The sequence below is a fragment of the Argopecten irradians genome, unplaced genomic scaffold (assembly GCF_041381155.1).
Source record: "Argopecten irradians isolate NY unplaced genomic scaffold, Ai_NY scaffold_0017, whole genome shotgun sequence".
In the NCBI taxonomy this organism is placed as follows: domain Eukaryota; kingdom Metazoa; phylum Mollusca; class Bivalvia; order Pectinida; family Pectinidae; genus Argopecten; species Argopecten irradians.
Window position 1 is genome coordinate 594,877 of NW_027187484.1, and position 12,099 is coordinate 606,975.

Sequence of the window (12,099 nt, forward strand, 5' to 3'; positions counted from 1 at the left end):
GTGGAATTATAACAGTATCAATCACAATACTTAACAATGTCGTGGAATTATAACAGTATCAATCACAATACTTAACAATGTCGTGGAATTATAACAGTATCAATCAAATACTTAACAATGTCGTGGAATTATAACAGTATCAATCACAATACTTAACAATGTCGTGGAATTATAACAGTATCAATCACAATACTTAACAATGTCGTGGAATTATAACAGTATCAATCAAAATACTTAACAATGTCGTGGAATTATAACAGTAATCAATCAAAATACTTAACAATGTCGTGGAATTATAACAGTATCAATCCATACTTAACAATGTCGTGGAATTATAACAGTATCAATCAAAATACTTAACAATGTCGTGGAATTATAACAGTAATCAATCAAAAATACTTAACAATGTCGTGGAATTTGTCAATATTTCTTGTTACAAGTTTCATAAGAAATATAGAACAATACATTTATGTCATATTTTGCTTTGTGGCTTTGTAACAGAATTAGCCTCAATGAGTTGTCTCTGAAAGGAATTATTCCTTACAAAATGTACAATGTATATGGTCCTAAAGCAATAATTGTTCTACATTGTAAGTGTTTTGTGATTAAATCTTTTTAAATATCCTCTCTGTTGAAAATTAAAAATTATAGTAATTCCTTCTTCAATATTGCTTGAAATAGCTGTTCATAAAAAAAAGTTTGGTATTTAACCATAATGTAATTGTTGTGACCATATACATATCACAAAATGAATAGCAATATTTTACAGTGCATAGTTGCATGATAGACAAAAAAAATGTCTAAAAAATACACAATTAAGAAAATTGTGACATCACAAAGGCAACCCATTATTGTTGCTCATAATAGCATTATATGATAGTTACTATACTTATAAATCTTAGAAGATGACTATACAATGTACATTTTTTGTAAGTTTCATTACTTCATAAAGACAGTTGACATGAGTAAATTTCTGTAAGTTGTTGCTTTTGAAAAGAAAGCGTTAAAATATTTTAAAAACTGTTGACAAAATGGGGTTCAGCATGCTTGATTTTTTGGCCCAGCTATTACAGAATTAGTTATTGGTCATCATTTGTTGCTTTAAAATATAACTAGTGTAACAGCAATAAAATTAATACAGGAATGAAATAGCCAACCGGTGTTAGTGACACACTGTAATACACTATAATTTCATAAAATGTAATCTTTAAGACTTACAGCAGAAATGAACTTGATATATCTGAAAATGTCATGCACAGACATTTTAAGTTGAATGTAATTTATTAAGTTATTTGCAAATATAGAAATCAATAACACCGATCTTTTAACATGTTATTCATCACCAAAGGTTGGAACATTGAAAGGAGTACATATTGCAGACTGTGTAGCCAAGTCATCTCTACAATTTTGTATCACAATTTTACAGTGTTGTTAGTAATTTCAACTATCCATGTAAATATGGAAAAAGTATTAAAAAAACCCAGAATTTTACAGAACATCAAATCTGTATTGCAATTAAGGTTGATTTGATAAGATGTAATTCAACTGTCTGTCCATTTGAAAGAGTTTCACAGCTTATGCTTTAGAATAGATTACTTAGGATGAAATTGCATGTCCAAATTTATGGCCCGTTATGGCTCATTATCTAATGTTTAATACAACGAATAGATATATATATACTTGAAGATTACGATTTAAGGTTTTTGTTACACAACTTCAAAGATTTTCGCCAAGACTCTGATTCAGTCGCTTTGCAGATGGAATGCGCCGTCTTCCACAAGATTGAAGAAATTTCCATGACGATCCTTGAAATGGCGTCTCTGAACATTACTTGTGATATGTATATGTGTATAAGTCAGCATTTCTGTAAGAAACGAAAGTAAGCCTGTAGCTTGCATAGAGACACCGATTGAATAAGTCGTCAAATTAATTGATTATGAGCTCCTATGATATAAGTTTTAGTAGCTATACAATTCACAACTTGGGAATTTGGAATATCAGCTATGAAACCTTGTCGATTAAAATATTTATCCCACCAACCAGGACCGATTAGAGATAGGGTATTCAAAAATGGAATCAGCTTGTCTGTATGTCTGTCCGTGTGTCCATGGAAATAGTTGGTCCAGATAAATTTGCCTAAACTACTGAATAAATTTCAATGAAATTATCTAGTAATGTTTGTGCACTTTTGGTTATTAGGTTTGTTTTCTTTGTTGAGTTGGGTTGCTATGGTAATAATTTCAATTGAATTTTGTAGAAACATTGTGGGGCTATGTCACTGAATTTTATTGTAACCATGTCAATTAACTAACATCGGTTTACAGTTGTTTGTATGTTATTTTTGTTAAATTATTAACACAACAAACGTCCAATGTACAGTTTTCACATTAATTATCATAACACAGTTATTACAATTTGTTGTCAAATTGATGAAATTTTTTAGAAAATTCATATCAAATTATTATACATATCAGTACTTGTGATACACATGTTCATTGCTAATAGAGAACTGAATAGCAATACCACCAGTATTTGTTTTTAATTATGTCAAAATAAATATTTTGTAAATGAAAGTGATAAAATCTACTGATATACATTGTAGGTATTCCATAGTTTTATGTGTAAGATTTAACCACAGCAAGAGGTTTGTAATGCAAATGTACATGGAATAAGACATACACAATGTACACAAACACATATTGGAATAAGTGTAAGTATAAACACAAACCCTGGTGAATCCTTTAAAAGATGTAGCAGACTGTCTCCTGCGCCGCGTATAGTTCCCCACATTGTGAAGTAGCTGCAATGTGGAAAAGGTTAGAGAACTGTTTTATATTTCTACTCATTATGAATTTAATGAATTATTTCACCAGATTGATTAAGATGCTTTGGAATGATGTAAAATGTCTAAATGTACTAGAGAGTGTAGAATTATGACATGATAAACTTGAACAAACATAACAAAACTTTAAGTTATTGTGGCTATATAATTATACTTAAAGAATACTTACTCCTTCTCTATTTGTTTTAAAAATGTGTTCCTCAACCACATCTCACAGAGCCAGGTACAACTGTAACATCATATATATAATATTTGTAAATAATTATCCAAACTATAAGCTATTTTAATTTCTATATGGAAGTCGGAAAAATATCCAGATGCATATTATAAATATTACATGTGATAACAATATGATCATTGATTATGAAATGGTTACAATGTTAGATAATACAACTGTACCAAATGCTAAATATATTTAAAAGTGGCTGGAAAAAGTGTTAAGTCATATATTATAAATGATATGAAATAAGTACTGTGATTGTATTAGGCAAATGAATGAATGCTTATACCTCAGGTTTAAATTTCTGGATGCTATATCCTCTTGCCTGTCTACATGGTCCTCTCATAAACTTATCGTGAAAAACACTGTGAAATAATATAATTGACATGAAACAAAATTGTTAATACAAGGACATAGTCATTCAGATCCCCCGCCAATGGAGATATCAAAGCTGAAGTAAGTGTGATTGTGGAGACTTATGTGTATGAAAAAAAAACAGGAAAAAGGAAGTTGAACTAAAGAAAGATGGAGCATAATTCAAGTAGAGCGGGGCTGCAATTGTTGAATCAGGTATACAGCCTTGACATTTATATTAGACTATATACACAAAGATGGGTGGAGTTTTGCAAAGTAACATTTACCATTTACCATGATATTTTCAGCAATGTTTCCATGGTTACGGAAAAAATACAAAAAATGAAAACCTTAAAATAGCAAAAGACACTACTAGACCATAAGACCAATGTGTGTATGAAGTTTCGTAGAAATATCTCTACTGGTTTTAGAGTTATGCTCCGGAAACCATTCGTACGGACGGACAGATGGACGGACGGACGGACGGAACACATTTGTATATCCCCCGCCAACTTTGTTGGGCAGGGGATAATAAACATCAGGTATGAAGGTCGTGAAGGAAAGATACACATATACATTTAAGGATTAAAGTATATTGTACAGAAGGATAAAGTTAAGTAAGATAGGTGAGAGTGTCTTAAACTTTGCGATAACCTGAATACTATTTTGATAAGTTTACGTTTGAAATCACTTCAAAACACGAATGTTATATGTCCTGAAGTTTTCAAACAAGTCTGACGTCGGTCAAGAAATATGCTTGTACAAACACAGGTAGACCTACTGTACTGTAAACATGGCATTGTAGAACATTGTATATTCATCATACGCATGGAGCATTGCCCAAAGAGATGTAACGGTTATCACATGTGCATGCATAAGTGTTCAAACACTTTTATTACATGTTCCTCGATCTGTACTAAAACAATTAAAGTGTCAGATGCGAACAATCATGTATTCATTTGTGCGATTCCAAATTGCATATGACATACTAAATATATTGAAAAATGGAGTTGAGTAGCCTTTGCTTGAAATAAACGGGAGTTATACTATCAATTCACCACCAGAAGTAACTATAATGAAAAACATTTAATTTTGGCGTTGCAATGGTAAAAGTGTGCCATGAAATAGTAATAATTACCTCTCCTCCGATCCTGACGGTATGCCAGATAATGAGTTGTATATAGAAAGAATCTGTAATAAAGTTGATAGCATACAGATAATTGCCATGATTAAAATTGCATGAATGTAAATTCAATAGTTTACATTGGCGACAAATTGGCTTTGTTTACTCCTTGAAGTCCAAACTTTCAAATATATAAGTATTCAAGTATAACTTCATGATTGGCTGCCATACAAATTAAGTAATTGAAATGACATTTTGCAAAAGAGAACAAAAAGACATTTTATCGTATATGTAGCATGCACAAAGTTGATAACCTAACTAAGTCTTTTCCAAAATATTATGCATCCATGTATATCAATTTGTGGTCAAGATATAATTTAGATAGCTTTTGATAAGATAGATTTTTTTGTTACTGTATAGGTGTATTTTTTAAATATCAACCCATTTCAAATAATTCAGCTGAACAAAGTCTTCCCATCTCTTTCGACCGGTAAGAGTAATGTTAATTTGTTATCCCATTATATTGTACAATTTATATGAATTATTTAATGTTAGTAGGAGTAGAAGGATATTCAATTTGACATATTCATACATTTTTCATTCAAGTATTTTCTGATAGCAGGTATTAAACCATGATACTCTAAAAAATCTGTATTAATCTGATGAATTAAATTTGCAGCAAGAATCTGACCGCAATTCCGGTCTAATTCACACAGCAATTTCCATTTGACATGTCAATTTACTTTGAATATTGGTGACAATACTGTTTTTATAAGGCTTGATTCAGGGAAAAACATGACTGTAGTAAACGATTTAATAAAGGATAGTGACATGCTTACTTTTTACAGTTTTGATGAAATCATACAAAAGTGTAATTGTTACTTACACCGTTTTCAACCTCTTCATTCGAGAAAGTGCCAGACATGCGCAGCTCTAGATCTTCGTTATCATCATCATCCTGTTAATAGAGAAGTTGTTTTACTCGTAATTTCAGTAAGCCCTGGGTTGTAAATTATTTTGTTACCGTTGTTAGAGTATCCCTTTCATTGAAATCATCATATGAAAGAGTGTTATTATCTTCATATGGAAAGATGTTTTGTTATGTTTCTCTATTTCTGTCTTACAAATATTTCAATAAATGATAATATTCAAACTACATATATGGAAATATGTATGTTAAACTTAAGAAAATGAATAAAAAGATTATTTTTACCTCGAGTAATGTAAATGGAGGAGTTGATTCCAATGGTAGAACAGGGACTGCCATCTTCATGTGCCATTCATCTGTATCAGTCTTTGAAGATCAATGAAATGCATTTTAGATATATATTATGCAATGTTATAATAAATCTGGCATAATTCATAGTTGTAACCTTTGCAACAGTTAATGAGTATTGACTTTTTATTTATAGAATTACCTGATATACATTTCTTAAAAAGCAAATTAAAAAACAATGTTTCCCTTCATATTCTCTGCTATGATGCTGTGGTTAGAAATAATCACCATTAAGGAATTAAGCTTACAGACAGACAGTGATTACTGTAATAATTGAAATAATAATAAACTTTATTTATTGAGGTCCTCAGGATGGATTTACATGTTAAGCCAAAGGCCTATCTACCACATGGTCCTCAAATACATGATACGCTTTACTCCACTGGTGTTGGTTTGAGATTTTGCCTACAAAATGTACCATCACTTTGCAATTAATAGCTACTGACAAGCTATATTATTTGTATTGCACACATGCAACACATGTAAAGATTATAAATGTTAATGCAGCTGTTTTTACCTGACATGACTGTCTGTCTTTGAAAGCATCATTGCCTGTTGTAAAAGATGTAAAATGTTTATAATGATTATTGTAAGGGGAAACGGTATTATATCATATATGAAGGAATATTATGATATGTAAAAAATACTTTTGTCAACTAAGCATTATTTTGAGCATTGTGACACAGGAATATTAATACTTTATTTGAATTATTATCACTATCTTTTTATAATATAAGTAGTCAAAGGATATATGAAAATATGATTTTTGGTGTGACAGTGTCTTTTTACCTTGAAATTGTTTCCTTTTCTTTGTTCCAACCTAGAGAGAAATCATTGAAGTATTAACGGAAACGTATTGATTTTAGTCTACAATGATATCTCAATGACAGGCAACGAAGCCAAAAAACATCAAAGATGAAGTTATGTTGCCAGGCTGTGTTCACATTTAAAAGTTTGAGCCAAATCACGTATGATTAAATGATTTATTTTTTTTATTTTTCATAAGTTTTCAAAATGTAAAAGTTACATTAGATATCAGCACATAAATTATTCATAGTCTTCATTCACACTCATTCATCATCATCATCATCATCATAGTACATATATTCACTCAATATACAACATCATTCATTAATCACCATATCCCAAAGTAGCAAATTATATTTGATTACCATATGCATTATCACACTCAGTAAACAGCATCACAATAGTTACAGATTAAATGATTGTTGATGCTTTTATGAAAAGCCCCTAATTCAAAATTGGAAAATACTTTTAAACACATTCTTAATGAAAAGCCTTCAAATTGCGAAGTTTCAGGTTGAAATAAATAGCTTATATTTGAGATAAGTAGTAAAATGTAGTACCTGACACTCTCTACAAATGAAATGTGGCGGTTCCTGCTTTTCATCAAAACCAAGACAACATGGATGATACCAGTCTTCGCAGCATTCACACTGCCAGTATGTTCTGAAAGTTAAATTTAGATATTTTGAGAAATATTGTCAGCAAACAGTTTCTAACATAATATGTTTGACTTATTCGACTACCCGGTATCATGGTATTCAATCCACATAATAATGATACCGTTATTGGATAAAATATATATATCATTAATTGCATGGAAATTGTATATGATTGGAAATCCAAAACATATTTCCGGTTTATTTATTGTAATTGATATTTCATCACGTGACGTGATGAAATTGAGACATCTATATACTTCACTATTACATTAATTGCTGAATTAGAAAGTCGTATAGGTGCCATTATATACTGCCTCATGCATGTTCATATCGTCACCAGGATAACGGGAGGAAAATCTTTCCCCATCCCACACTTTGTTACTTGTGGTATATTTACCTGCCATCATTTTTTCTTTTGCAGACACAAAATGTGTAAGCATTCTTCTTTACCTTTGGGTAAACATATGAGATACGTTTCCTCTGTCAAATATAAGACATATTGTCTTTCGTAATGATAGAAGTAATTGACATGAACATATATAAATAATGTGGTGAAGCAATATTTCTAGAGAACTATTGTAATATCATATGTACATTGGTCATTTGAACATGGAAAGAATTTTAACACTACAATTTTGAATTTTTTCATAATGCTGTTACGTAAGTATTTGAACATTTGGTGAGTTAAATATCCAGTTTACTATAGAGATATTTATGTTAAGAATTGTAAACGAAATTAAAGTATCAATGAAAGGAAAGGTAAGTAAATAACATTAAGGCCAGGTAAATCCTAACTGTAAGTACAACACGCATGTGAAGACACATACCTCTGTCTTGGTTTTTCCTGGTCTCATGCGACACTGTAACAAAAGAAACTTTCATATGGAATTATAGTGTTACAGTGGTGTAAATCAAAACTTTATTTGTTTTAAATTGTAGGTGTTAAATAATACGTCTTATTTCTTGTTTCCATGAAATGAATATAAGTTTTTATTACATACTTTGTTTACACCAATCTATATATGACGTAATATGATATTTTCAACTATTACACCGACCGTTCAATAAAACCTTGTTATATTGCACGGTTCGAAGTTATATTGCACACTCCAATGGAAACGTTATATTGCACGGTTCGAGATGTTATATTGCACGGCTTTAGGAACACCTCGCTGTTGTTGTCTAGTTTTGTAGAAAACCTCCGAGGAATCGCGCGTAACAGTGAGTTACGTTATTATGACGTCACAAAGGTTCACGTTCAATTTCGCGCTAGCTTTATAGATCTCGAAACAAGCACGTCATGTAGACGTTTATCGAATAGAGGACGGACACGGCGGATGTATTAGATCAAAACGCTGCATCCAGGTCTAATATCGTTAAAGAAGACAATAAGACATCCAAACCGGAGTTACAACGTGACGTACGTGCTTTATACGTCAATCTTCAATAGGATTTGAAGCTTTTCCGTACGGTACGGTGCTGATGATTTTGTTAAGTGATTGTCGTATTCATTTTATAATAATATTCAACTGAAAAACTGGTGATTATGTAATAAAACAAATATTTCATGGGTTACTGTGCTCTAGTTCATAATATTTACCCCTCGGTAATGGTAATCAACAAATATTATATTGCACTCGGCCTTCGGCCTCGTGCAATATAACATTTGTTGATTACCACCACCTCGGGTTAAATATTATGAACTAGAGCACAGTAGGCCATGAAATATTTGTATAATAGCATCATTATATATGAACTTCTTTAGATTTCAGTAAAGGAGATAAATTAAGCACAGAAAAGCTTTGTCAGTCAGGCAAACATTCTTCCTACGCACTGGTTTAAATTCGATGTTTCAATATATATTTCAAAACATTCTTCATCGATTAGAAATACTTTCATCCTACGCACCTGTTTCTTTAACGGCTGGCGATTTGTCATTGACCGTTGCATTGTATGGAGTTTCCTGCTGTTTCTCTGAAAAAAAGTCAACATCATTGAATTGCACCACGATTAAGTCATTAAATTTGCAAGCAATATATTCTGACATGCTGTTCCCAATAACTACACAAATCGCATTATTGTTGACGCTTTCCCAATTTTTTTTAAATCGCATGGAAATGAACAATACACTAAATATTAGGTTTCATACCCATTGCGATTGCGTGGCCGTGAGTCCATGATCTGTAAGCTATATTGTTTAAGCTATCTGGTTATCGATGATAAACGAAGATTAATAAATCTACATGACAACATCAATTTCTAACACACAAATCTTGACAGGAATGTGTCCGTGTGTGACCGCATTACTCACCATAACCACATGTCATGATTCGCATGGCTATCCTTTTCCTTTCTTGCTGGATGTCATTTTTGGTCCATGATAGTTCCAAACTCTCCTTTTTAAGGAAGTTTTCAGCAAACTGAATGTATATGCATAATTTATGGTTTACTGTCAAGATATGATATAAGTCTGATGTCAAACTCCATGCTGCTTGGTAGAGTGCATGTTTTAAATAGATAATGTGATATAACCATATAAATAATGTATTAAGACATTAATGACCATTGGCTTTCGATGACAAATTGTTCGCAAGTGGATGAATTTGCCGAAATTAAATGAAAGCAACATAATCACATAACTACATTCCCTTGTCACTTTTATTATGTTAACAAACCAAATCATATGGAAGACACCTAAAACATATGGCAAGCCGTTTTGGTTTCTACCTATTATATACAGACATCTTTTTTCAAAATAAAGATATTATTTTTAACACGGAAATGAAACCTAAATAGAGATATCTTTAATTAAATACAGATATCTATATTTCAAAAGGTATAAAATACAAACACCTTGCCATAAAAACATAAAAATTATGATGTTACTGATGTTGACATGGTAACGTCAAATAATATTGCCATCAATATGACTGTTAAAAATATACTGTCAACGATAAACGGGTTTCCTTTTATAACTTAAAAAAGGATTATGCAGAAACCCCCGAAATAAGTACACGAATAAATTAAATGTTATTTTCAGTATCAGTGTTTGCTCGTTGTTATTTCTATGCATGTAGGAAAAGTTTTGATAATATTTAACTTTACCTTCAAAACGTAAACGCCACAGGATACACTGTCAAACTGTTTTGAATGGGGTACAATTTGAACATCCCAAACATCTGACCTGCCAACACCTTGTCCGGCTATGAAACCACTGAAACATTAGGGATATGAAATATATGCAACTGCATATTTGTTAACAATATTTACAACATTGTTTCATTCCCAAATAAATAATGTTAATTTCCTTGTTGTTACATGCTTTAATTTTCTTGCAAATAATTAATGTACATGTGATTTTTGATAGCATCGATGTCGTTGTTATGGAGCAAAATTTTGGCTCATCGCCTGTGCGCAGTTACGGAGATATAATTTCCCAGTTTGAAAATATAGGGGTATATGAGAGGAAATAGAGTCTAAACTGTTGACAATATGAATGATACATATCTATTGATAACATGTTTTCTCGATCTTATTAGTTGATTACTTTTGAAAAAGATGAAATGAAATAATAATTATGAATATTCTTTTATATTTACAATTGCCATTGTTTCTGTATTGATAAACTAAGTTGGAGCAAATATGTTTATTTCCCAATAACTTGAGTGCACCCAATTCGGTGCGAATGAATACCTGAAACATTTGGCGGACTTTCTTTGACATTCCACAAAATCACGTGTCAATGTTAACAAATAACACATGCACTAGGCAAACGGAGGCATACAATTCAACAATTTTTTCAATCTGTTATTGCTATTTGACATGAATAAAATAACTGAAATATAAGAACTATTATATATATACAACAAATAGTAGCAATGAAGTATGCATTAGTCTTCAAAGACTTATATCCAATTTTATCTGTAAGACCTTAAATGAAGGTAGGGTAATTTGCATTGGAAAGGGCGGATGAAGCTGTCAGTCAACGGCATGCTTTTTTGAATGGCCGTTGTGCAATGTGAAACATGACGGCAGTATGATTTTGACGGCGAATAGCACACGGTAAATAATGGAATCTGGTGTTCTCCAATCTGGTGTTCTCAATGGTTAAATGAAAATATTGTAAATATAAATATTAACCTCTTATTTTGTTTAGTTTACGCAATTTACCTCGTGCTCCATTGGGTTTATCATCTCATAAACTAAACAAAGTAAGAGGTTAATCCTTAAATATATATAATGGATGAATATCGTCTATGAAGTTGCTGAAGAGGCAAAGCAGTCTTAATTATCATCAAATTCATTAAATCTCATTGTGAATCTATCATAATTTGTTGATGTCATGGACAGCATTTCATGTGATTATTATGGTAATCATTAATTACAAAGTATCAATCAACTACCAGTTTTAACTTTCCATGTTATTTTTTTAGTGAAAACAACTTCATACTTTTCCTAAATATACCACTTGGTATATAAAAAGAGCCTTCAGTATACACGGTCAAAGATGCCATTAATTTATTTCAACAAAAATATTAATAATGCATAATATCTTATCATGTTAAAATTTCTATGAAAAATTTTATGGCATCCAATGCAACTTTATGGTCCATAACCAATATTGTAATAATGGGACATCCCTTTAAAGCAGGTGCAGGTATCTTGTTCAGATGTAGAGTAGGCACATCTATACTGTATAAGTATCATTGAGACAAAGTACTATTGATAGCTCTTCATTAATTTACCGTAGGTGGAATAGCACTTTTATTATTTTGTAACAACGGGGCATAACTCTTCACAAAAGGCCCATTGGGCCTT

General features: G+C 31.4%; 2 long non-coding RNA genes across 2 annotated transcripts; both read right to left on the reverse strand.

The window, feature by feature from the left end:
- Positions 1–1,030: 1,030 nt before the first annotated feature.
- LOC138311326 (uncharacterized) lies at positions 1,031–3,055 on the reverse strand. Its single transcript, XR_011206585.1, has 3 exons — positions 3,012–3,055; positions 2,729–2,800; positions 1,031–1,864 (listed from the first exon to the last, which is right to left on the reverse strand). It is a non-coding gene; the product is annotated as an uncharacterized lncRNA (long non-coding RNA).
- A 5,053-nt stretch (positions 3,056–8,108) lies between these two features.
- On the reverse strand, positions 8,109–9,806 carry LOC138311309 (uncharacterized). Its single transcript, XR_011206561.1, has 3 exons — positions 9,593–9,806; positions 9,190–9,255; positions 8,109–8,141 (listed from the first exon to the last, which is right to left on the reverse strand). It is a non-coding gene; the product is annotated as an uncharacterized lncRNA (long non-coding RNA).
- Positions 9,807–12,099: the final 2,293 nt, after the last annotated feature.